This window comes from Podarcis liolepis (genome assembly GCF_965112155.1).
Source record: "Podarcis liolepis genome assembly, chromosome: 6".
Taxonomy (NCBI): Eukaryota; Metazoa; Chordata; class Lepidosauria; order Squamata; family Lacertidae; genus Podarcis; species Podarcis liolepis.
The window spans coordinates 10,140,489-10,165,627 of NC_139559.1; the positions used below are offsets into that span (position 1 = coordinate 10,140,489).

The 25,139-nt window shown below is 43.6% G+C and overlaps 1 long non-coding RNA gene across 2 annotated transcripts in view; it reads right to left on the reverse strand.

Moving 5' to 3' along the window:
- Window positions 1–2,678: 2,678 nt before the first annotated feature.
- LOC310708947 overlaps window positions 2,679–25,139 on the reverse strand; it is a 106,555-nt gene continuing 84,094 nt past the window's right edge. The window contains exons 2-3 of one of the 2 annotated variants that reach the window (XR_014527245.1): window positions 7,250–7,343; window positions 2,679–2,949 (exon numbers count right to left, since the gene is read on the reverse strand). This is a non-coding gene — a long non-coding RNA (uncharacterized lncRNA). Of the gene's footprint in view, window positions 3,035–7,249; window positions 7,344–25,139 lie in introns of both variants that reach the window. The other variant, XR_014527246.1, reaches the window with a different exon arrangement.

Consider the following 25,139-nt stretch of genomic DNA (forward strand, 5'->3'; position numbering starts at 1 on the left):
CTGATCACAGCAGTTTACAGACTGATCTCCTCTATTACGGAAGCAAAACCAACAAGAAAACTGGGACACTTTCCATCCAAGATGGCGTCTTCATGGTTTCCATTCAAATCATTTGAGTTTCCATGGGGATCCAGCACAAGCCCCGTTGAAATGAATGAAATATGTGCAGTGCTTAATGGAATATTCCTTTGCTGAGTAACCCACCTGATAATACACTTGCAGATAAAAACAAAGCAGTTTGTTTTTCAGAAAATGGGCTTAAGATAGTGCTTTGTTGGCCTTGGTCCCAGTTTTAAGGTCAGCGACTGGGACAAGCTGAAGCCTTCAAACTCCCCTCAGCATCTTTAAATATTCCATCTCTGTCCTGCACCTGAAACATCACTGGTCTTGTTTTGCTGCCATTTCCTTTCCCCCCTCACGTCGCCATCCAGTGATATATTCCTCCCTTAATGGTGCAATGCTCATAAACCGCCTTGCCCCCATCCGCCAAGCAATGCTTTCGACGGGGGTTGCAAATTACATATTGCCTTTTGCATTAAAACCAAATGAGTTCATCACCGTTTTTAAATAAGGATGTCATTTGTAAATGCTTTATTCATAATTAATGGAATTATTACTGGATGCAGACACATTTTTCATCTCTCTAATATCGGATACGTTGTAAAACGCATTAGTAGAAAGTTTTACTGACTCGCGCTAGGACAACTCTGCTGCAAGATGCATTATGCAACGTTCTGACATTGATCCTATTCTTAGGACAATGTACATGCACGGATGTAAAGTTATCATTCTGGCAATGAAGTGATAATTGGTGCCAAAGGTATTAACAGTTGGACAATGCTGGAAATGTACAAGTCAGCATTTCGAAAAAATAATATGGAGTCTTCTTGAATCATTAAAGGTAAGCTTGCTCTTCAGTGCCAATTCCTCGTGTGTGTGTGTGTGTGTGTGTGTGTGTGTGTGTCTTTAAACCTCTTTTGTTGACCACCAGCATTATGCTTTCCATTTTTAAGTTCAGAATAGAGTAGTTGCTTTGGAAGAAGATAATCAGGCACGCGTACCACATGAGCAGTCCAACGAAGGGTCAACTCCCACCCAGAAACCAATGTCCCCACTGTGGAAGGATGTGTGGATCCAGAATTGGCCTCCACAGTCACTCACGGAATCATTGTAATAACCGTATTTATGGAAGACAATCTTACCCAGCCATGAGTGATCACCAAAGACGAAAAAGAAGTGTGTGTGTGTGTGTGTGTGTGTGTGTAGTTGCTTGGATGGTTGGAAATAGCATAGGGGACATTGTATTCTGCCCCTCCAGCCTGCCAAATCAGGCCACAAAAACTACCCTTCCCAGGCACCATCTTGAATATGGAACCATTCAAGTTGCCCTCTAGAAGGTCCTCTGTGTAGATTTGCATCTCAGATGGTGCTTCAAATATGGAAGACGGAATGAGGCAGGAGGAGCGACCCCATTGTTTTTGTGACACTCTCTTAGTCACTACTGTTTTGAGAAGACAATGACCAAAACTAGGGGGACTCAATGGATAGGGATTAACCCTTATCTTTCCCCCCATGATTTGAGCCATAGACCTTTCAGAAGATGCAGATCCAAGATGGTGCTACATGTAAGGGGTAAGGCTTTTAGGGAGCAATTTGAATGGTCCTGTTATCTTGACCATTTCCACAGTGTTTTTCCCCCCTTAGAAATCCATGCATAGATTTGATAGAAGCCTATGATGGTTGATGCTCAGGCACCATCTTGAATTTGGATCCATAAGGTGGGCAGACTTTCAGGTTTGTGCAATCTACTTCATTTTTTGCTAGAATCCCATGATCCACCAATCAGGGCCAGGTGCAAAGACATAGAACTAAAGTGTCTGAGCCCAACACTTTGTTCTGAATACCAGAACTGGTATTCCACTTCCATGCAAAAATCCATTTCTGGCTACCCCAAACTTTCTTAATTTCAACAGTATAATTTAGAGCAGAGGGGTCATTTTGCTCCTGCCCTTTTCAATCTTTTGGGAAACATTAATCCATGGGTAGGCAAACTAAGGCCCGGGGGCAGAATCTGCCTTCTCAATCACGGACGGTCTGGGAATCAGCATGTTTTTACATGACTAGAGTGTGTGCTTTTTTAAAAAATGCATCTCTGGGTTATTTGTGGGGCATAGGAATTGGTTCTTTTTTCCTTTCCAAAATATAGTCCAGCCCCCCACAAGGTCTGAGGGATGGTGGACTAACCCCCTGCTGAAAAAGTTTGCTGACCCCTGCATTAATCACTCAAAGATCTACCAGTGGATCCCAGTCTCACCAGCACTGTTCTAGGAAACTTAATTAAAATGGTACAAAGCACCAGATAGCTTGTTGCTGTAACTGCGCCACACCTTCCCTCCCAGAGGATCCCTGAAATGATCCCACATATCTTTAAGGGTAGAAAAACATGGTTGACTTGACCCAGCCTTCTTATTAGAATCAGGACAATGCTATGGGGATTCAGAATCGGACCTGGAGCATCCATTATCTAGTGGAGCAACTCTGTAAGAAGTTGCTAAGCAAGTTGGAGTTCTTTTAAGTAGGGTAAGGTCAAAATATGATCCACAAGTTTTTTAAGATTTATTCCCAGACATGTCATTCCAGAAGTTCATTTGGAACATCTGCCAATTGTAGTGCCCAAATCTATTTACATTTTTTTTTTGACCTTGTTCATTGTTTCCTCTGCCTGAAGCTTATTTGGCACTTCCTCTCCTCAGTGACATCTTCTTCTTTCTCTTTCCCAGTTTAGTTGCACGAGGGATTTCACCCCCATCAGGAATCACATAGCGAACAGGACAGCACCACAGTGCTAAATGGTCAATCAGATTTGATTGTGCAATGACTTCAGTGAGGGTGAATCAAGGCGATGGAGAGTGAGAGCAATTTGAAGAAACAAATGTTTGTTCAGGAATGCTGAAAAACTATTTAGAAAAGGAGTCTTGGTTTTCTTGTCCTGCTGAGAATCTTCACGAAAAACCATCAGCTGGTTTGGCTCAGCCTAGATTAACACAATTTGTAACTGTGAATCTGTCAATTACACTTTCTCATTAAATTCTCCCCATTTCTATAATTTTTTAAAATAAAAAAGTCCTCATGAAAATTCAGAGTTTACTACAAATTCCTTGTAACATACAACTTTTGCATGCAATTTTACCGAATATATATATTTTTTGGCAGAGCAAATTTCCTTAATATAATGCATCTGTTGTAGTTATTTTTACCAATATATACATTTTTATGCACACTTTGCCCCAATATATGCAGTTTTGTAAACACAACTTGGCTGGAGGACCACACGGCCACATTCCAAAACATGTGAATTTTGAGAGATGGCTGTGCTTTGGTCCATGGAGTCTTTAAGATAGTGTGCATTAGCTAGGCTCTCCTTTAAATATAACGGTTGCCTTCTGTTTCAACTTTTTAATTCCTGCTAAAAACTTTCCTATTCCTTCAAGCTTTTGCAGGCAATTAAGAATGCACCTTTCCATAATCGCCAGTTGATTTTCACATTCTTACATGATTTCTCTTGTATGGTTTGTATGTTGTAAACATGCTGATACTTTTATGATATAAAATAATATATAATATATATATATATATATATATGGGACGTGGGTGGCGCTGTGGGTTAAACCACAGAGCCTAGGACTTGCTGATCAGAAGGTCGGTGGTTCGAATCCCCGCGACAGGGTGAGCTCCCGTTGCTTGGTCCCTGCTCCTGCCAACCTAGCAGTTTGAAAGTGCAAATAGATAAACAGGTACCGCTCTGGCGGGAAGGTAAATGGCGTTTCTGTGCGCTGCTCTGGTTCGACAGAAGCGGCTTAGTCATGCTGGCCACATGACCCAGAAGCTGTACGCCTGCTCCCTCGGCCAGTAAAGCGAGATGAGCGCCACAACCCCAAAGTCGGCCACAACTGGACCTAATGGTCAGGGGTCCCTTTACCTTTATTATGTAATTTTTTATATAAATAAAATAAAATGTGAACTAAATGCTTTTCCTCCCCCATCAGGATTTGTGACTATCAGTCCCTCAATGCCAAGCAGTTCACAGCTGTGAGGAACTGAGTTCTATGGCCAAATACACATACTTCTTCCTACTGGACTGGAGAATAAAGGGACCCCCAGTCTCTGATCTACCCTTCTGATTTAATGATTCCATGGGAGAGAGTGGCTGGGACTTATTCCTATACATACACACAGTATATTAAATCTGGAAATGTGGAAAATACACCCCTCTTAGGCTACTGCCTTGCTGTCGCAATGCCGTCTTCTCCTCCACATTCACAAATGCATTTCTTTCCCTTTCCCAGCCTTGCATGTAAGATCAGCTGGTTCGATGGCTCTCCGATCCCAGCTCCATGCTTTCTGCTGCATTTCCTCCCTCCCGAGTGGAGAGATTGAGAAAGAAGCCTGCAGATGCTGATTGATGTTGGTTCAGAGGCTTATATATTATTATGAGAACACTGACAAGCCGTTTGACTGGGGGAACATGAATTAGTCAGATTTGTCATCCTCACTATGGACTGTGACAAGAAACCAATGCACTGAAGTGGCCTCCACGAGGAAATGCCTTAAACGCAGAAATTGCCTTCATACATTTTATTGGCAGCCTGCCGCAGTCATTGGTTCCCACTCCCCCCCACCCCGCATTTCTTGTACCTCTGAAAAAAGAACAGCTTCTCATCCTTATATAACTATTTGCAAGAGTAAAGGGACGATTCAGAGATCCTCCTGCACTTACGGAGCTTTAAGGGCAATCAATTCCTTTTCCAAGGGAACTCTGGGAATTGTAGTTCTGCGAGGGGAACAGGGGAAGGTCTCCTAACAGCTCTCAGCACCCTTAAGAAACTTCAGTTCCCAGGGCTCCTTGGGAGAAGCCATGGCTTTTTGAAAGTGGTGTGATACTGCTTCAGGGGACAGTGCAGATGGGGTCCTGGCCATGCAAAAGCCAGGTGTGTCTAAGAGCCTCACTACACACACACCCAACTTTCTCCAGCCAGGCAAGTAAGCAGCATTAGCATAGCTCAAGGACACCTTCCACCCAGGAAAATGCATTTGAGATGCGTGTTGAGAAGAATCAGTGATGGAGGTGGTGTGGAGAGAGGGTCAGATGTCCTGGAGAAGGGTGCAGCTAGGAGAGAGTCCCAAGGACCAGAGAGAGAGGTTTGGAGGGCTGTATTCTGCCCCTGAGAGCTGGACCATAAAGAAGGCTGATTGCTGAAGAATTGATGCTTTTGAATTATGGTGCTGGAAGAGACTCTTGAGAGTCCCATGGACTGCAAGAAGATCAAACCTCTCCATTCTGAAGGAAATCAGCCCTGAGTGCTCACTGGAAGGACAGACCCTGAAGCTGTGGCTCCAATACTTTGGCCATCTCATGAGAAAAGAAGACTCCCTGGAAAAGATCCTGATGTTGGGAAAGATGGAGGGCACAAGGAGAAGGGGACGACAGAGGACGAGATGGTTGGACAGTGTTCTCAAAGCTACTAACATGAATTTGACCAAACGAAGAGTCAGACACAACTAAACAACTAAACAACAACAACATTCTGTCCCTGGACCTGAGGTTCCCCACTTCTTGCTTCAGAATAAAATAAGGAGACACACATACACACTGAGAGATGTACACAGATTCCTCTCCGCAAGGAGCTTACAATCTAAATGTCATTTTAGGAGGAAAGCACAAGGAGTAGACAGGCAGACACACGAGGAACAGATAAAGGATATGTGGAAATGGGCCTAGGCTCAGTTTCAGAAGGCGAATAGGACAAACCTGCCTTTCACTGAGGGCAAACGTTTCTGTCAAAACAGAAAACTGGCAAGGAGTTCAGAGGTTGAAGCAACAGTTCACAAGAACCTCCATTCCAGCAACTCCCTAGAGCCCGGGCAGCAAGGCGGCCTTGCAGTTAACAGAAATGAGAGGATGATTTTGTGACATCTCCAGACAATGCCAAGATCAGTGGTCTATGAATCACCTCCTAAGTACCGGCGGGAGGGAGAGAATAAGCAAGAGGGAGAGGGAGCAAGCTCTTTAAAAGACAGTGTGTCCTTTTAAAACAAGACAATGTTTTCAGAATTTTCAGCTGACATTACACTTTCTGTGATTTGATATATGGCGCTGCATCTCTCCAGCCATTACATCATGTTGAGTGAAATGCACGTACATTTGCCCTTGGGTCTATGTAGCTGCCTTGCAGGAACAAGTGGCTGCATTTGAATGCAGCCTCCTGGACTTCATGCATTGATGGGGGAAAGCAATGCTAACGAAGCAGTGCGTCGTTAAACGGTGGCTTCTGCAGGAGGCAGTAATGGCCACCAACACGGATGACTTTAAAAGAGAAATGGACAAATTCATGGACGGAAAGGCAATCAGTGGCTACTAGCCACAGTAGGTATTCTCTGCCTCTGCAGTTGGAGGCATCAAAGCTTCTGAAAACCTCTTACAAGATTGAAGGTATTGCCCTTGGCTGTACTTGAGGGACGATTCCTACAGATTCCACATGAAAAACGCTTATGTCCCTGTGGAGATAGCAGTACCAAATCAGTGGCGCATACCCTTCTGGCTTGCACTCTGTATAAAGAGTTGAGGAATGAGATTATCACCCTTCTCTTATTGTCCATTCTGGGTCACCCAACCACCGCCACAGTGTCCTTTCTTCTGGCAGATCAAGAGGAGCAGATGACAGCAAAGGTTGCAAGGTTTTTAGCTGGGGCAATCAGAATAAGGTCCACTATTTGACTGCTGATTCAGGAGCCTAAAGTGCGTTTTATATAATCGACTTTTTATTTCTGTTCTTTGTTTACTGCATTGCTGTTTTGTTGCTATGGCCGATGGCTGATGCAAATAAAGATTCATTCATTCATTCATTCATTCATTCATTCATTCATTCATTCATCTGAAAACCAGTTGCTGGAAGCCAAAGGAGGGCAGAGTGTTCTCATGTTTGGGTCCCACAGACATCTGATTGGTTGCTAAGAGAACAGGATGCTGGACTAGGTGGACCACTGACCTGATCCATCATGCTCTTCTTATGTTCTTAATGTGGAAAGTGGTGCTTCCTTATGTATAAGGGCTACCTTTGAAGGAGGCTCAGGAACTACAGCTAATCCAGAAGGTCCCAGGTTCAATCCCTGGTATCTCCAGGTAGGTTTGGGAGGAACTCATCCCTGAAACCCTGCAGAACTTCTGCCAGTCACCACAGACAATACTGACCTCAGTATAAGGCATCCTCTTGTGTTCCTGGTCTTGGAACCTGGTATATATTGCAGTGGAGTGCAGAAAACAAATAGTCTGGTAAGACTGCTGGCTGAAAAAAATCAAAGAAATTTAGAGTTTACTACTCCTGAGAAACAAATCCATTCTGATTATTACCTTATATGTGGTCATCATGGAGTCAGGAGGTTAATGAAAGATCAAACGCGAACCAACTGGAGGAGGAAGGTTGCAGTAAAACCTGAGATAAAACAATCGACAGGTATCTACAACCTATCTTTCCCTCGCTGCCTAATCCCCTTTCAAAACCATCTACAGTGGTAGCTATCATCTTCATCGAGTGGTAGACCCTTCCCTTTTTGTGTCCTCCCTCCTGCGTAGCATCTAGTCTGGCTCTCAGTCACCTGCATGAATAATACTTAGCATTTACAAGGTGCATTTCTGACATACAAAGTGTTTCATGAAGATTAGCCAAAGAAAAAAGAAAAGGATCCTGTTTGACTCCAGATAGGAAGCTGAGGTTGCAATATATAACATACATACATACATACATACATACATACATACACATATACAGTGGTACCTTGGGTTACATACACTTTAGGTTACATATGCTTCAGGTTACAGACTCCGCTAACCCAGAAATAGTGCTTAAGATTAAGAACTTTGCTTCAGGATGAGAACAGAAATTGTGCTCCGGCAGTGCGGCAGCAGCTGGAGGCCCCATTAGCTAAAGTGGCTGGCTTAGGATGATGGGTTGGGGGTGGGCTGAGCAGCTAATTTTGTCCTATTTATGTATCATTGGTACTCAGTCACGGGCACAACAGCTTATAGGAATCCAAGGTTGGAGAATGCTGCCCTACAGTGAGGGCAGGAGGCATTGCCCTCATTCTGATTGACTTTGTGATGATGCTACATTATCATGTGGCAACACCATCTATAGCTTTATCGCGAAGCCAATTGAGAGTGAGGGCAACATTTCCTATCCTAATTTAAACCAGGGGATCTGTGAGTTGCCAGCCAGCCAGTCTCTAGGGAACATGGCTAGTGGCGATAAGTCCTTGGCTCCCAAACTTTTCAAAATGCTCCACCGCAGGTAGTGCTGTGGTCTAAACCACTGAGCCTAGGGCTTGTCGATCGGAAGATCAGCAGTTCGAATCCCCGTGACAGGGTGAGCTCCTGTTGCTTGGTCCCAGCTCCTTCCAACCTAGCAGTTCAAAAGCAGGTCAAAGTGCAAGTAGATAAATAGGTACCACTCCAGCAGGAAGGTAAATAGCATTTCCATGCACTGCTCTGGTTTCGCCAGAAGCGGCTTAGTCATGCTTGCCACATGACCCGGAAAAACTGTCTGCGGACAAATGTTGGCTCTCTTGGCCAGTAAAGCGAGATGAGCGCTGCAACCCCAGAGTCGTTTGTGACTGGACTTAACTGTCAGGGGTCAGTTACCTTTACCTTTAGCATGGGAAGAAGTTTTATGTGTGGATTTCTTTTACCTGCTTTAGTGCTTATGCTATTATTCCAGGGGAGTGTGCAGGAGCAGCTCTGCAGCAAACTCCAGTCAAAACTTTGCAGGAATGAGAGATCGTCTTGTTTTCATTCTCTGCCAAATACTGCGGATCTCAGGTGACTTATTTCAGAGCAGTCGATGGGGCTGTTCTAAAATAAGTGCTCTAAAGATTGCCTCCAAAGTCCTATAGGTCAATCCTTTGAATTTTCTAAAGCTTATAGGCAGACAGCTTGAGGAGAAAGAGATACAGGTGTTTTTCAAACATTTACCTTCAGTTGGGGTGGATGAGACTGGCAAGGGCTGAAATCCTACCCACATTTACTTGAGAGTCTAAATCAATACATGTTAACATAGAAAGAAGTTTAACTGAATCTAATAGGATGTATTCCATTTAAACTCAGTTGAACATATTTCTATGTAAGCAGGCATCACTTCAGACTGTAAGAGCATTTTTGTACATGAGATTCATGGAGCAATCATATGCATGTCTATATCATTGAGTTCAATGGAGCTTACTTCCTGATAAGAGTGCATGGGATTGCATCCTTAGACTGGAGACAGCTTGTAGAATTGAAAAGGGTTGACTTGAGAGAGTCTCTGTTTCCTATGATATACAATATAAAAGGTAAAGGGACCCCTGACCATTAGGTCCAGTCGTGGCCGACTCTGGGGTTGCGGCGCTCATATCGCTTTATTGGCTGAGGGAGCTGGCTTACAGCTTCCGGGTCATGTGACCAGCATGACTAAGCCGCTTCTGGCAAACCAGAGCAGCGCACAGAAACGCCGTTTACCTTCCCGCCAGAGCGGTACCTATTTATCTGCTTGCACTTTGACCTGCTTTCAAACTGCTAGGTTGGCAGGAGCAGGGACCGAGCAACGGGAGCTCACCCCGTCACGGGGATTCGAACCGTGACCTTCTTATCTGCAAGTCCTAGGCTCTGTGGTTTAACCCACAGCACCACCCGTGTCCCTCGATATACAATATACATACCTGTTTATTTGTCATGTTGCTTCCAGTTAAACAGGTTTTTCAGGCTTTGGAAACAATATAGAAACCTGAAACACCTGTTTTCTAGGGAGAAAACTTGGATGACTGTATATGACACCAGCAATGATTCTTCTTTCAAATTCCTTCAACTCTGAAGAAAATATGGTCAGTCTCCATCTTTAAATTGCCTCTGATGTTTCAGATGATGATATGTGAACAGTGGTTGTTCATGCAGAAAAGTGCAAATCTGTAATGCAAATAAGCATTTCAACCAGCATGTTCCATTCACATTGCACTGAATGAAGCGAGACATAATGCTTTGAACCACATATGTGAGAAGACCTGGCAGCACTGCCAATAGATGTATTCTCAGACATTACATAGAACATAGCCCAAGTTGAAATTCACGTCTAGATTTATTTCTTGCATTTATATCCCACATTTTTCTCCATCCAATGAACTCAAGATGGCATACATGGTTCTCCCCCTTCTCATTTAATCCCCACAACAGCTTTGTAGGGTAGGTTAGACTGGAAAGCAGTGACTGGTCCAAGATCACCCAGTGAGCTCCATGGCTGAGTGGGGATTGAACCCTGGTCTCCCAGGTCCCAGTCTGACACTCAAACCACAACACCACACTGGCTCCCAGTGGTGGATGGGAGAAGGGGGAAGAAAAAAGATGGGGAAGAAAAAGGATGGGTTCATAAGTTACACAAAGCATCCAGGAGTTCCACACACACTGAATGTTGGTCTGTTGGGTGGGTGGTGGGGAATCCCAAAGACATTTTGGTAATGCTTTTAATAGGCTCAAAAAGACAAAAAGCCATGCACAAGTTCCCCAGAACTTCTCATCAAGCTGGATGTTAAGCAAAATTTGGAATGAGGTGGGGAGAGAACGCATGGCATGCTTTTGCCTGTAATTGGTAATAGTCTTGTGATAGAATTTAGAACATAACTGTGATGGAATATAGGATATTACTGGATTGACCTCACTAGGTGCAACACATTATGGTCCCTGTCCTTGGTCCTGAAATGGTGAAGCTTGGATTAGAAAATGGAAATTTAGGAAACTGCCTTATACCCAGTCAGATCCCTGGTCCAATTTGCCCAGCAATGTCAACACTGACAGACAGCGGCTCTCCAGAGTTTCTGACAGGAATCTTCCCCTGCTCTACCCAGACACATGGAGACAGCAGGGATTAAATCTGGGACCTTCTGCATGCAAAGCAATGTGTTCCAACACATAAAACCCCTGCCCTCTGTTGGCTTTAAATATTAGCTTCCCAAAAGGAGGACTTATGGTGCCAGCTATCTCCATGGACAAACCTTATCCAGCTACAAACCAGCACTTTATATAGCTCAATATGAAGGTTTTCTCTCTCTCTTAATGATGCTTATTAATATAAGAGAGACAGGGGTTCACATCTCCTCATATTGCTGCTATTTTTACAAAATAAAAAAATTCCTTCCAGTAGCACCTTAAAGACCAACTAAGTTAGTTCTTGGTATGAGCTTTCGTGTGCATGCACACTTCTTCAGATACACTGAAACAGAAGTTGCCAGATCCTTCTATATAGTGAGAAGGTGGGGAGGGGTATTACTCAGAAGGGTGGTGGGAATGGGTGATTGGCAGATAGCTGAGATGAGCCTGTTGACGACTCTTAACTACTGCAATAGGTCTTACAGGAAAAGGCAAGGGGTGAGAAGGTGAGAAATGGCTTAGTCATGTATAATGAGATAAGAATCCAATGTCTCTGTTCAGACCAGGTCTCTCCATGGTTTTAAGTTTGGTAATGAGTTGCAATTCAGCAGCTTCTCTTTCCAGTCTATTTTTACAATATACTGTTCAATTCAATATACAATATGCTATTTTTACAATATACTGTTCACCAGTATTGTTTATATACTGTTGGTATCTCTGGAGGGGTCATGTTTGCTGGAGAAATTCAAAGCAATTTTTTTTCAAAAGGAAGTCAAGATTTGCATCAATCAAAGAACAGTTTCATTCCAAGGCACTGATTTGCTCCTTTTCCATATTTCCCCTGCATTGTCCAGCACATCATTAAACAACCCTCTTGCTTCTTGGTCCAGCTACGTCACTCTCTTTCATCTCTCCTTGCTTTGGCCAAAATCTACGAAGCATGCTAATGTTTTTTTAACAATGCCTGGCACAGTCTCTTGAGAACAGGTATTGGTTTGCTCATGTCCTGTTTTCAGCACCTCCACCTTCAAATGGAAGCATCAAATCCAGATCCCAGATGGCCTTTAAAACAAATATTTGTACAGTGCAACACTTTTCTTCTCTCTGAGTCATTCAAAGAGACCTATGGTCACAGACAGCATACGAGAAGGTCAAATCTTCTCATGCTCTTCAGACAGAACTGATCAAGGGTGCTCTGAGCCCGGCTTCAGCTGGGGAGGGCGGGGTATAAATAAACTATTATTATTATTATTATTATTATTATTCCAGACTCTTGCTATTTTGGGGTGGGAGTCATTTACATACTGGCAAATTATGGTTGCACAATCTTAATTGGTTGGGAGGTCCTCTGTAACAAACCTATTTTCCCTGAAGGAAAGTGATGGGTAAATGAGCTGGAAACTGTGGGATAACGCATCTTAGGAGACCGGTCTATTTGATAATCATATTTGATAATGCCTCAGAATGGGTGGAACCTAAACTGAACTCTAAAGAAAAGTAACACAAGTGATACAATCTTTCTGCATGGAAAAGGTAAGAGCTGGAAAACATAGGAGAGGGGCAGGCAACCATGACTGCTTCAAATATTAGAAATGTATCTTATTGTGTAAGCTTGACAGTGACACTTTGTAAGTGAGTTGTAGTATTGTTGGGTATCTGTGGTTGATAGAGGTAATGTTTGAGGTAGTGAATTATAGTAGTGGTTGTGTGAAATGAGTGAGACTGATTGGATGACCGTATGTTGTGCTTGAAATTTCATATCACACCACTGATTGTATTCATTTTATATTATCTGTATGAGCTGCCCCGGGAACCACCCTGAAACCTGCAGGAATAGGGCGGTATATAAATTCAACCAATAAATCAATTTTTGGATATGGATATTGGCTATGTGTTTTGTTATGTGAATAATTTGATGTGGGGTTTCTTTTGTTTTTGTTTTTTGGTACTTATTGTGTATGTGAGTCGCTTCAAGATCTTTTAGTCTATAAATAGAATTTAAAATTTGAAAAGCAATTTTTTTAAAAAAAACAACTTCTGGATTTGCAAGTACAGATGTGTTGTGCGTGACTTCATACAGTTTCACAGAAGAACCTAGCCTTGATATCTCAAATGAACAATTCACCCCATTCCTGCAATTATCGCTGGAATTATTGTTATGCCATATGAGAGTACACCGTGAAAGTCTGAAACCACTAACTGCACAGAGCACCTTCTCCTGGAATTAATAGGGTTTTGTATCTCGTAAACAAGGTGCACTCCTTGAAGCCCACTTCTGCTCTCTTGTTTAAATAAATGGACTTGGCCGTCACGGCAGTGATTTAATGCTCTGGGAGACGCAGGATGTGAATGAGTGTTTGCGTGCAAGCTTTCCATTAAAAACAGCAATGTGCAAAACAAATAAAAGGCTTCCTTAATTAAACAGCAAAGTGTTTCCATAAAGTCTGTTGTTATGAAGGGCTGCATCAGCCTTCCCCAGTCTGGTGTCTTCTAGATGCCTTAGACTACAAGTCCCATCAGCCCCAGATAGCATGGCTGTGCTGGCTAGGGCTGATGGGAGTTGTAGTACACAAAAAAATTTCAAGAGCCCCAGGTTGGGGGAAAACTGGTCTGTAATGAAAATAGACTTGATGCTGCATATGTTTAAGTACATTTTTAAACCTCATTGATTTCAGTGCTAAAGAGTTAAAGGTAAAGGTAAAGGGACCCCTGACCATTAGGTCCAGTCGTGGCCGACTCTGGGGTTGTGGCGCTCATCTCACTTTATTGGCCAAGGGAGCCGGCGTACAGCTTCCGGGTCATGTGGCCAGCATGACTAAGCTGCTTCTGGTGAACCAGAGCAGTGCATGGAAATGCTGTTTACCTTCCCGCCGGAGCGGTACCTATTTATCTACTTGCACTTTGATGCGCTTTCGAACTGCTAGGTTGGCAGGAGCAGGGACCGAGCAATGAGAGCTCACTCCGTTGCGGGGATTCGAACTGCTGACCTTCTGATTGGCAAGTCCTAGGCTCTGTGGTTTAACCCACAGCGCCACCCGTGTCCCGGCCACTAAAGGCTTATTTCTCCCATTGAATTCACTGTGATGTAAGAACCATGAACCAATCTTGCTGACTGTGGTGCAGTTAGGTAATTCTGGACTCTGGATTTAACGGTCCTACTGTGGAGATAGGGAGAGCTATTTGGTGGTAATGCATATTCTGAATATGGCAAGGCAGCTGTCTTTTCTTCATTTGAGGATCCTCCTGGTCATTCTATTTAGGGTGGTCCTGGAGCTCTACTCCAAATACCTACCACTATAGAATCAGTGATTGCTGATAGGATTAATGTAATAACCCTGCCTCAATGAATCATGTTGGAACAAAGAGGAACTCAGACTACATGAACGATGATCCAGTTGTTTTGTTTGCTTTGGGTAACCCCAAGAGATGCACAAGTTGTGGATCGAAGACAAGAATGATACATATATATTAATTTGTAGGGCTGAGCACAGCTTCCTCAATCTGGGGCCTGGTGTGGGATTTTAGGATGGAGGCCTTGCACAGTTGGGGTAGGGGGAGACAACTGGCCTTTATCTCCTCCATCCATCAACATTGCCTGATTTCTCCTTTTGATAGGGTTTTTGGGTGTTGGATTTGCTGAGAAGACTGGATAACTTTCCCTGAAAGACAGTCAAAAGTAGCCCCCTAAAATTCTCCATGCTATTTTGGGTAGTGAAATTGGGTGGCGGCATTTCACTTAATATTCTTGACCAGGGAGAAGGAGGCAAAATACTTTAATACTCCCCCCCCCTCAGAATCTCTCTTAATGTTGAATGAAACTCTATTGTTAGTTTATAATGGGGGATAAAGGCAGTCACGGGCTAAGAAGGAAGAAATGAAAGGAGTAGGAGAAAAACCCATCATTTCCTTCAACAATGTTAAAATAATATGAACCAATACGGAAACTAGATCCAGTATTGATTGGCTTAATCCACTCTGGAGGAACTCCGGGCCTGTAAATTTCATCCACTTTAGCCAAAAGGTGAGAAAGTTTTAACAGTTTTTTGATTCCCCATTACAGTGGTACCTCGGGTTACATACGCTTCAGGTTACATACGCTTCAAGTTACAGACTCTGCTGACCCAGAAATAGTGCTTCAGGTTAAGAACTTTGCTTCAGGATGAGAACAGAAATTGTGCTCCGGCGGCGCGGCAGCAGCAGGAGGCCCCATTAGCTAAAGTGGTGCTTCAGGTTAAGAACAGTTTCAGGTTAAGTACGGACCTCCGGAACGAATTAAGTACTTAACCCAAGGTACCACTGTATAGTGAATATCTAGCACAGAACTACATTTAAATAGAGCAGCTCAGAACCTGAAAGTGATTAAAGGGAAGGGAGAATGAGCAAAGAACAGCACAAAAACAGACTGATTTTTATTTTTTAATGCACAGATACAAGGCACATGTTGGGGCCCCTACTATTTGAAATCCTTTCCACTGGCGATGTGGAATATTAAACCTGGCACCGTCTGCTGTGGCCCCTCACATTGCCCTATTTACAGTGTTGCAGAGCTGCTCAGAGATGGAACACACACACAGAAACACACACAAAATTGCTGTTTGGTTGATACTGCTGTGTCACTCAAGGCAGAATTCACCTTCAAGGCAGCCTGAGGCTGTGGATGACCAGTGAACCAGTTGACACACATAACCCTGTGGCAGCCTCCACCAACCTGATGCCTTCCAGATATTTTGGACTACAACTCCCCTCATCTGCCCGTGGCTGAGGGTGAGGAGAGCTCTGGTCCAAAGTTGGGGTACCTAAGAAAGAAGGCCTCCTGAGATATCTCTTGAAGTAGCAGGGCCATTGTAAGGTAATGAGGGCAAGCGGTGCTCTATGAGAGGCCTATGATTCTATGACTGACACACAAGAGAAGCTATACCGTAGCACTGTTCAGTCAGTTATGTTTCTGTCTGCTGAGATCAAAGCATTAGGTAGCTTTCTTCATGAATTAGCAACCCATTTGAGGGGTATGGAGCCTTGAAAACATATCGTCTCCTTACCTTTGGCACAGTGTGGTGCCCGATGCCCTTTTCAATAATGCACAAAGACTTTGGGGGCATGTACAGTTTCCTTGTTTGTAAACTGGATTGCTCTCCAGCTGGGGCCTTAAGGCTACCCATAATCTGTAGAGTGTATACCAAGGCCTGGAAGGAATTGGTCATGTGATAATGTCTTACTTTCTTTCCTGCCCCCCACCAACTCAATGCAGTTCACTTTCTAAGTTGCAGAAACTGTGCCTTCAGCTCGCTTCTCCAATCTTGTTGCCCAGCCAGCAAAGAGGTCTTGTGAAGTCAAAACTCTTCATGGGAAGATGGGGCCGTTAGGTCGAAAGATAAAAGCCATAGAATGGAGCTCAGTGGCTTGGGGGGATTCCATGACCTCAGTAGGAGGACAAGCTCTGATGGGGGGGGTGGAGTCTGGCTTTCAGCTGGTTGCATGTGTTGCAGGTGATGTGATTTAATAAAGACATGGTTTTTGTGCAATGCATGAAATGGAGGCATAAGGAACCTCTAGCACAGGGACTGAATGTGGCCCTCCAGACCTTCCTATGTGGCCCTTGAAACTCTCTCCAGGACATGTCCCCACTTCCAAGTCAACAATGCTCTCCTGCCCTGCTCAGTGTCTCATACTCTCCAGCATTTCTCTGATGAAAATATGGACGTCATTAATAATAATAATATTTTTTTTACTATATTTTTTTACTAATATTTTTTTTACTACACCCAGCCATATGACTGTGGTGTCCCAGCCACTCTGGACAGCTTCCATCATCATCATCATCATCATCATCATCATTTATTACAAATAATGGCTTGAAAGTTGGATAACTCCATACCCTCCAACATTTCTCTGATCAAAATAGGGATATCCTAAGGAAAAATTGGACATTCTGGGATCAAATCAGAAACCAAGATGGCTTCTGTAAATCTGGGACTGTCCCTAGAAAATGGGGACACTTGGAGGGTCTGGTGCTTCCCTTGAGTGTATTGGTCTGGCTGGAATGTATCATTGAAGTATGATAATGCTTGGATGGATGGTGAAGAGAGCTGTTCATGTGTGGAGTGAGCCACTGTACGCAGATTTGCATCCACTACTCTGGTTCCCCAGCACCGTCACCAATGTCCTGTGACCCTCAAAAGGTTGCACATTAGGGAATGCAACCCTTGGGCTGAAAGGGGTTGTTTAATTCTGTTTCGGCACATCTTGCTCCTTCATTCCTGATTAGAGGGGCAAAAAAGTCTGTGTCTAGAACCTTAATCCAGAACCTGTTGCAGGTCACACCAGTCTTGGAGGGAGAGTTTGAGAAGAAACGAGTGCTTGGTTTTTGAATGAAATGGATTCATGCCTTAGTGAATCCAGCCTTCTGTGAGGCCTGGCACCAGGTTTCGATGACCCCCTCACTGGATCCCTCAGAACTGACTGCCTCTTGTTTTGTGCTGTCTCTTTGACTCCCTATCCCTCATGTACATGAAAAATATCAAGGGGAAAGGCCATAGCTCAATGGTAGAGCATCTATTGTGCATGCAAAAAGGTCATTGGTTCAATTCCTGGTGCCTTTGGCTAGGGATGGGACTCTAGCTGTATGGAGCCTTGGTAATGGAGAAATTCGTTTCAATGTGGATTTTAATGTGAAACTACATAATTTGCAGTTTCTGAAGCAATATGCAAATGGAAACACAGGTATCCTTCTAAAATCTGTACAGTGGAACCTTGGTTCTCACACACCTTGGTACTCGAACATTTTGGCTCCTGAACACCGAAAACCCAGAAGTAAGTGTTCTGGTTTTTGAACGTTTTTTGAAAGCTGAACATCCGATGCAGCTGTCAGCTATTGTTTCCAGGGTGTCTGCACCAATGGGAAGCCACGCCTTGGTTTTCAAATGTTTCGGAAGTCAAATGGCCTTCCGGAACAGGTTACGTTCAAGAACCAAGGTACAACTGTACTTCTCTAAATTTTGCAGTCAGTTCTCAAAGCAAATAATGTGTACATTAGGGGAAAGTCTGCATAAAAATCCATACATTAGTGAACATAACATATAAAATACAATACATTAAGGAAAACTCCTTGTGGAAATGTGTATATTAGGAGAAAATTGGTGGTGAATTTTAATGAGGACATTAAAAAACAACAACACTTGTGCAAAAATGTTCACAAATCTAAGATGGAAAAAGGAGAAACCAACATTGACAAATCCATTCATCCCAAACCATTGGTCTTACTTTGGATAAGGCGGCTGGTATCTTGGGCTGGCCTTAATGTTTGTAGTTACTAAATGCTGATGTTTGCCCTCACTTTATCCTCAAATCTCATTTTTAATTTAAAGCTTTCTCCCTCTCTCCCCATCCCTTTAAGAACAAAAACATTTTTTTATTTCATTACTTGGCATTTAAAATATATTTGGCCTCACCTGAGAGAGCTTTCGGCAACTGTGTCATCAATTTTTCTGCAAGCACTGAAGTAGCTCTTGTCTGTCATACCTGGCACCATGACAGAAAAACACTTTAACTATTGTAACTTTGGCTGAATCAAAGGGGAGGGGGTTGTCACAAAGACTGGTCTCAGAAATGAAAAGGACATCACTTTCAGTGATTTTTCTGGAATTGCTTTGCTGCAAAAAGGATTAAAGTGGTGGCCTATTCACAAAGCTGTGCTTCCTATCGTGTTCCTGGTTGGCTAGTATCACTTGTGTGACCTGTTTAGGAAATATTGCCCTCACTCTAAATTAGCTACATTTTGCCTCCAGTGATCTGTGCCCTCACTCTAAGCTAGCTTAATTTAACCTACTGCGAACTCAGGCAGTAGCCAAAGTGTTTGTCCACAGACAGCTGCGCACGATATCTCAGCTGGTTAGAGTGTGGTGCTGATGATGCCAAGGTTGCAGGTTCGACAGCTACATATTCCATATTGGACTAAATGAACCTCAGAGTCCCTTCCAATTCTACAATTCTGTCATTGGGTTTTGGCATCTCCAGTGAGGTTTGATCATCCTATGAAGGAGAATGAAGTCCTAATCAGGGCTGAAAGTGCCAACAAAGAAACAACAGATTGGTTTGGGGGAGGGAAGGAAAGAAAATGGCAATAGAAGCCTGAACGTTTTCAGCAGTAAGAAATTATTCTCAGGAAATAGGACTGCTGAGCAGATTTTTTTATACCCTGAAAGGCAAAACAAGTGAGTAATCAAAGCATCCCTAATTGTAACCTGGTTGCAATATCATGAGCAAATTGGAAATTAATCAGTGCTATCCAATACCGCAACAACCAAACTTTAGATTTGATGCTTTAAAACATGCATGATTCTAAATTTAATTCCCCATATTGTCTCCTTCTCTCAGTCTTGTGTCATGACCCCTGGAGGGTTAAGTCAAGTCAAAGGTGACTATGGGGTTGCGGCGCTCATCTCACTTTCAGGCCGAGGGAGCCAGTGTTTGTCCACAGACAGCTAATCCGGGTCATGTGGCTAGCATGACTATGCTTCTGGTGCAACGGAACACTGTGACGGAAACCAGAGTGCATGGATACGCTGTTTACCTTCCCCACTACAGTGGTACCTATTTATCTACTTGCACTAGTGTGCTTTCGAACTGCTAAGTTGGCAGGATCTGGGACAGAGCAACGGGAGCTCACCCTGTTGTGGGGATTTGAACTGCCGACCTTCCGATCGGCAAGCCCAAGAGGCTCAGTGGTTTAGACCACAGCGCCACCTGCGTCCCACTATGTGTCACTTGCGAACTCTGAGTGGCAGGAAAATTGGAACGCCCCTCCTGACACCCAATGGTACCTATCAGTGGTGTTTGAATAATCCATTGCTGCACCTCTTTGGATGAACAGACTGCACTTTCCACTGAATGTAACATTTGTAAAGAGAAGGAGGGTTGTCTGAATCCACCCTGAGCCAGGCTTAGAAAGAAAAGCCCCCAACAAGTGGTCTTGAAGGCCACCCTACAACATGACTGGCTCCTTTAATAGGCTTCAAAGTTTTATTTATATCCACTTTGAATAAGTGCAGCTGAGACTTAAGATCGACAGATTTAATGACAGCAAGCTGGCACTCGTCCAAATCTGCAAATAGAGCCACTAAAACTCTTTGCAGCTATAAAATTTGTTTAATGCAAGAAATCATAACCTGCCTCTCTTCCCCCACCCTTCCAAGCCTGGCATTTTTATAATTAGCATGAGGAGAAATCTCCCTTTCATCCCTCCAGAGCAGCCAGTGTTTTATGGATCATTCAATGAAAAATGGAAGTAAAGATTTAATTTAATTTAACTTTTTCTTATTTAAGAAAATAAGTGGGAGTTTTAAAAGCCACAACTTTGGGTGACATTTAAAACAGATATAGGACTTTTATTTCTTATGTACTTATTGCATTTCTTCCCCACCCTTCCTGCAAGGAGCTCATTATGGTGCATACTTCTCTACATCCTCACAAAAACTCTGAGGTTGTGAGACAGCAACTGGTCCAAGGTCACCCAGTGGGCTTCATGACTGAGCCAGGATTTGAACCCAAGTCCCCGTCCAACACTCTAGCTCCTAAACTACAAACCACCTCCCGCCAACATTGTATCAGATTATGTACACTCATAAATGGGGGTATACAATTATTCCTCTCTCCACTTAGATACATGGGTTTGGGTACTGCAGACCTTGCTATCTTTCCCAGAATAGATGAACCACCACTTCTTCTTGAAACACCCATGTCACTGTGGTATGCATTCGCCTTATCATGTGACTAAGAGCCAAAGATGTGAGGTGGAGGCAGGGCAAAGCACAGCAAACCGATGCCATGTGTGTTCTGCCCGATGCTGTGAGAAAATGGTGATGGGAGGCGAGTTATATATTTTAATTTATTTGTAAAGCTTTATAGAGCACTCAATCAGAAAACTCTTAACAGGTCCTGTAGCATCTTAGTCAGAATTCCCAAAGGGCAACGGATGCAATGGGGCAGCCACTTGGGTTTTATCCAGGTGGGACTCAACTATATTAGTCAAAAAGCAACGTTTTGAATGCATTATAAACACGCAACACCAGATGGTGCTGGAGAGAGAGAAAAAAATTGATGCAATTTTTACATAGTGGTTTTTTCCCTTTTGTTCCTGTGTAGGGAGATTGCCCTATTGAAATATAAACCTGGGATGGAACATGAACTGTTTGGGACAGTGGCCAGCCAGATGACCATGGGAAGCCCATGAGAAGGACATGAGCACAACAGCAACTCTTGTCTCCCCACTTGTGATTTTCAGCAACTGGTATTCTGAGGCACGATGCCTCCAGCAGTGAAGGTAGAACACAGCTGTCTTGGTTAGGAAGCCATCAAGTCTTCCAGGCCAGAGCAAAGTGGTGAGCTGGAAGTAGGGATAAGGGGGAAATTTGATTCTGTTCATATTTAAAGGCAAACCTACCTCATTTGTGCTTTCCGACACAACACACAAACCTAAACACAGACATCCTTTGAAATTTAGAAGAGCAGTTTTCTAGCTAAGTAACGTGTACAAAAATGCATATAGTGGGGTAGAGTGTGCATTGAAATGCATGTATTGATTTTTTTAAAAGTGCAAAAACTTCAGGGAATATTGCATGCAAAAAAGTATATATTTGGAGAAATTGGCACTAAAATCCTGATGAAATTTCATGAGGACTTTAAAAAAAAAACAGCAAAGAGATGTGGAAAATTGCTGAAGTGAGACTGGAAACATGAGAAACAAGAGAGCAACCAAAATTGACAGATTTTCCATCCTTGACTGCAAGCATTTACAGTCATACCTCATGTTACCTTTGCTTCAGGTTGAGCATTTTCAGGTTGCGTCCCATGGTGACCCGGAAGTGCCGGAAAAGGTTACTTCCAGGTTTCGCTGCTCGTGCATGTGCAGACATGCAAAATGATGTCATGTGGATGCGCAGAAGCGCCAAATTACAACCCGCGTGTGTGCAGACACGCAAACGCGGGGTGCGTTCTTTTCAGGTTGCGAACGGGCCTCCAGAACGGATCCCATTCACAACCAGAGGTACCACTGTATTTATTTTTTAAACCCACTTCCAAGTCAGGCGAAGCTTCAATTATTAGGGCTCTTGCTTGAATAGCAGTTGATGGCTCTTGTTTCTTTGGCTGATGGAGGTCAGTGCAGTGCAAACACACTAGCAAGAGCACCAGGTTGGCTCTGCCAGTGAATTTGCACCTTGCTACCCTTCCTCCTACTGCTGGTGGTGCTCCCTCCCAGTAAGCAACAGAGACCTACCTGCCAGGAAAGTGGCAGAGCAGGTCTATCCTACCCAGCAACTCACTTCTGTGTATGCCTCACTACATCCACTGTGCCTGAAGGCTATATGAGAGATATTGCAATTTAGGCTGTAGTCCCAATCCCATTCACCTGGGATTAAGGTGCATTGAATTCAGTGAGACTTACTATGGAGTAGACATAATTAAATTGCAGTTTTAAGAAACAAAACAAAAATCACCATAGAATCATAGAGCTGGAAGGGACCATAAGGGTCATCTAGCCCAGCCCCCTGCAATGCAGGAATCTTTTGTCCAATGAGGGGCTCAAACCCACAACCCTGAGATTAACAGTCTCATGTTCTACCAACTGAGCGATCTCTCATTTTAAGAAAAAATGGCTGTGTGGGTTACAATCCTAACACACTTACTTTCCAGTGAGCTAAATTAAATTAAGTGGAGCTGACTTTTGAGTTGCCATGCACAGGATTGGGTCTTTAGAGTAACATACTGGTGCCAAAAGAGCCTTGGAAAAAACCAGTGTGTTCTCAGCTGTCAGTCTTGCTGATTAAAATTGGCTTTAGCTGATTCATCTACTGATTAAACCGATTAAAGCTTCTAGCCCTACTTAAATACTCAACACTAGATATAAGAGCCCTGCTGAAACAAGAATTAAATTCACAGCGTCTCATCAAGCGGCGGCAGCAGAGTAACCAAAAGGGGGGGATGGGAAAGGAATATAACTGGATTATGATAAGCAAAGGGAAAAATGCTGACTCTGTTTTTTCCTCTCTCTCTTATTCTTTTAACTCCTAGGTTTATTTCCTATCCTTTGAACTCTTTCCCCCAAAGAGGCATGAAAAATTGAGAAGTGTGGGGAATACACAGGATCTCCTCTTCAGATGCAGGTGAAAAATACATATGTAGTCATTTATTTACTGAAACCAGGAATAATCGTAATGAGACGAGGGAGCTGGTCTCGTTCAATTGCCTCTACCTACAAATGAAGGTGGGAAGATGCAGGGAAGGTAAAACCTTCTGTACCAGGTTGTTGAAAGCTGCGTCTGACGCATGAATGAGACGGGGTGTTGGAAAGGCAACCAGATATAGGGGTGCCTACTTTTTCTGCCAGTCCCTGTTATGAACAACGGCTTGATCTGCAGATATTCAGAACATAAGAAGTAAAGTCACTCAGAGAAGATTTGCACAGAAGGACAGCCTTGCAAATTCATCAGTTGAGAAGATCACTGCTAGATCGGGTGACCAATTACATATCTCCCCAAAAAGAGGACATGCGGCGCCAGAAGAAAGGACACAGATTTGCACAAAACTCTGCACATGTTAATTTATATGCAAAGCTGTAAATTTAGAAATAATGGCTAACAGAAATTCGTCTTGCCATTGTGGGGAAGACTGCAACCAGGGGTGCTTCCGGACAGTCTGCTATTTTCAGGTGGAATTCAATCACTAACTGACAAATCCAGATTCCATAAATATACTTGATTGGGTGGTCTTGTGCAAGAAACCCAATTCCTCGAGAGGTCAGACTTCTTGCAGTATAGAAACTGATGGGAAAATCCAGTGGAAAGTGTGGGTAACATTTGGTTTGATGTGCCATCTAGCCTCCCCATGAACAAACCCTCATTAAGTATCCAGTGTTGTCTAATTGCACTGTAAACTTATCAGGATGAATGTTCAAGAAGTAGCTTGTCGAAGAAGAAGAAGAAGAAGAAGAAGAAGAAGAAGAGTTTGGATTTGATATCCCACTTTATCACTACCCTAAGGAGTCTCAAAGCGGCTAACATTCTCCTTTTCCCTTCCTCCCCCACAACAAACACTCTGTGAGGTGAGTGGGGCTGAGAGACTTCAGAGAAGTGTGACTGGCCCAAGGTCACCCAGCAGCTGCAGGTGGAGGAGCGGGGAAGCGAACCCGGTTCCCCAGATTACGAGTCTACCGCTCTTAACCACTACACCACACTGGCATTCCAGGTGACCTGTGCTCTTACTCACTCTAGTTTCCAGGTGTGAACAGTTGGCTTGCAGCCTCAAGACTCACCCATCTTAGGGCTCTTTATCTTTAAAGTGGAATTGGGTCAAATGACACTTTTGAAGAGAGGACTGTTGTCCGACAGCCCTTCAAATAGAGGACCGGCCTCCACAAAATAGGACATCTTGTCACCCGACTGCTGGCTCAGACCAAAGTCCAGTGGTCAATTGTAAGCCTCTTAAACTAGTGCTACAGTGAAACTTTCCTTTCCCTGTTGTTGTTTTTTTTTAATCAAGCATTCTCCATCAATGAATAAAACTGCAATGGAAAATGATTCAAAGAGAAGGGTGAACAGCAATGGTGAAATTCTCATGGGTGGGATGCAGAGTTTGGTTTGAACTCCCCTTACTTTTGAGGTGGCGAAGAGCATTGTGAATGCCATTTCTTCCATTCTGCAAATAATGGAGCCCTGCACTGTGCAACCTTCCTGAGCGCCACACATCCTGAAAACTTGTGATGTTCCTTGGCTGTGCGTTCCTGTCAGCGCAGTAAGGTGGGGAGACTGCGCACTGTATGCCTGGCAGCTGTTAGTTGAAAAGAGACTTATTTTTTACTTTTAAAGAACTGGACACATTTCTTATTCTTCCTTTTTGAAGTAAAAGGGAGGACTTCTTTTAAGCACAAGTTCAGCTGCCATCTCAGGCACTTGGAGTTGGCCCCAGTGGCGTAGCGTGGGTTGTCAGCACCCGGGGCAAGGCAAGTAATTTGCGCCCCCTAACCCATGGATTTGCGCCCCCTAACCCTAACCCCCAGATGTTGCGCCCGGTGCGGCCGGCCCCCCCTGCACCCCCCACAGTACGCCACTGGTTGGGACTCCCAGTGCATCACTGATAGCCCAGGAAAGACATCATAAAGAAACATATCCCACGAGGCTCCTTCATTTCAGGAAGGTCAGGC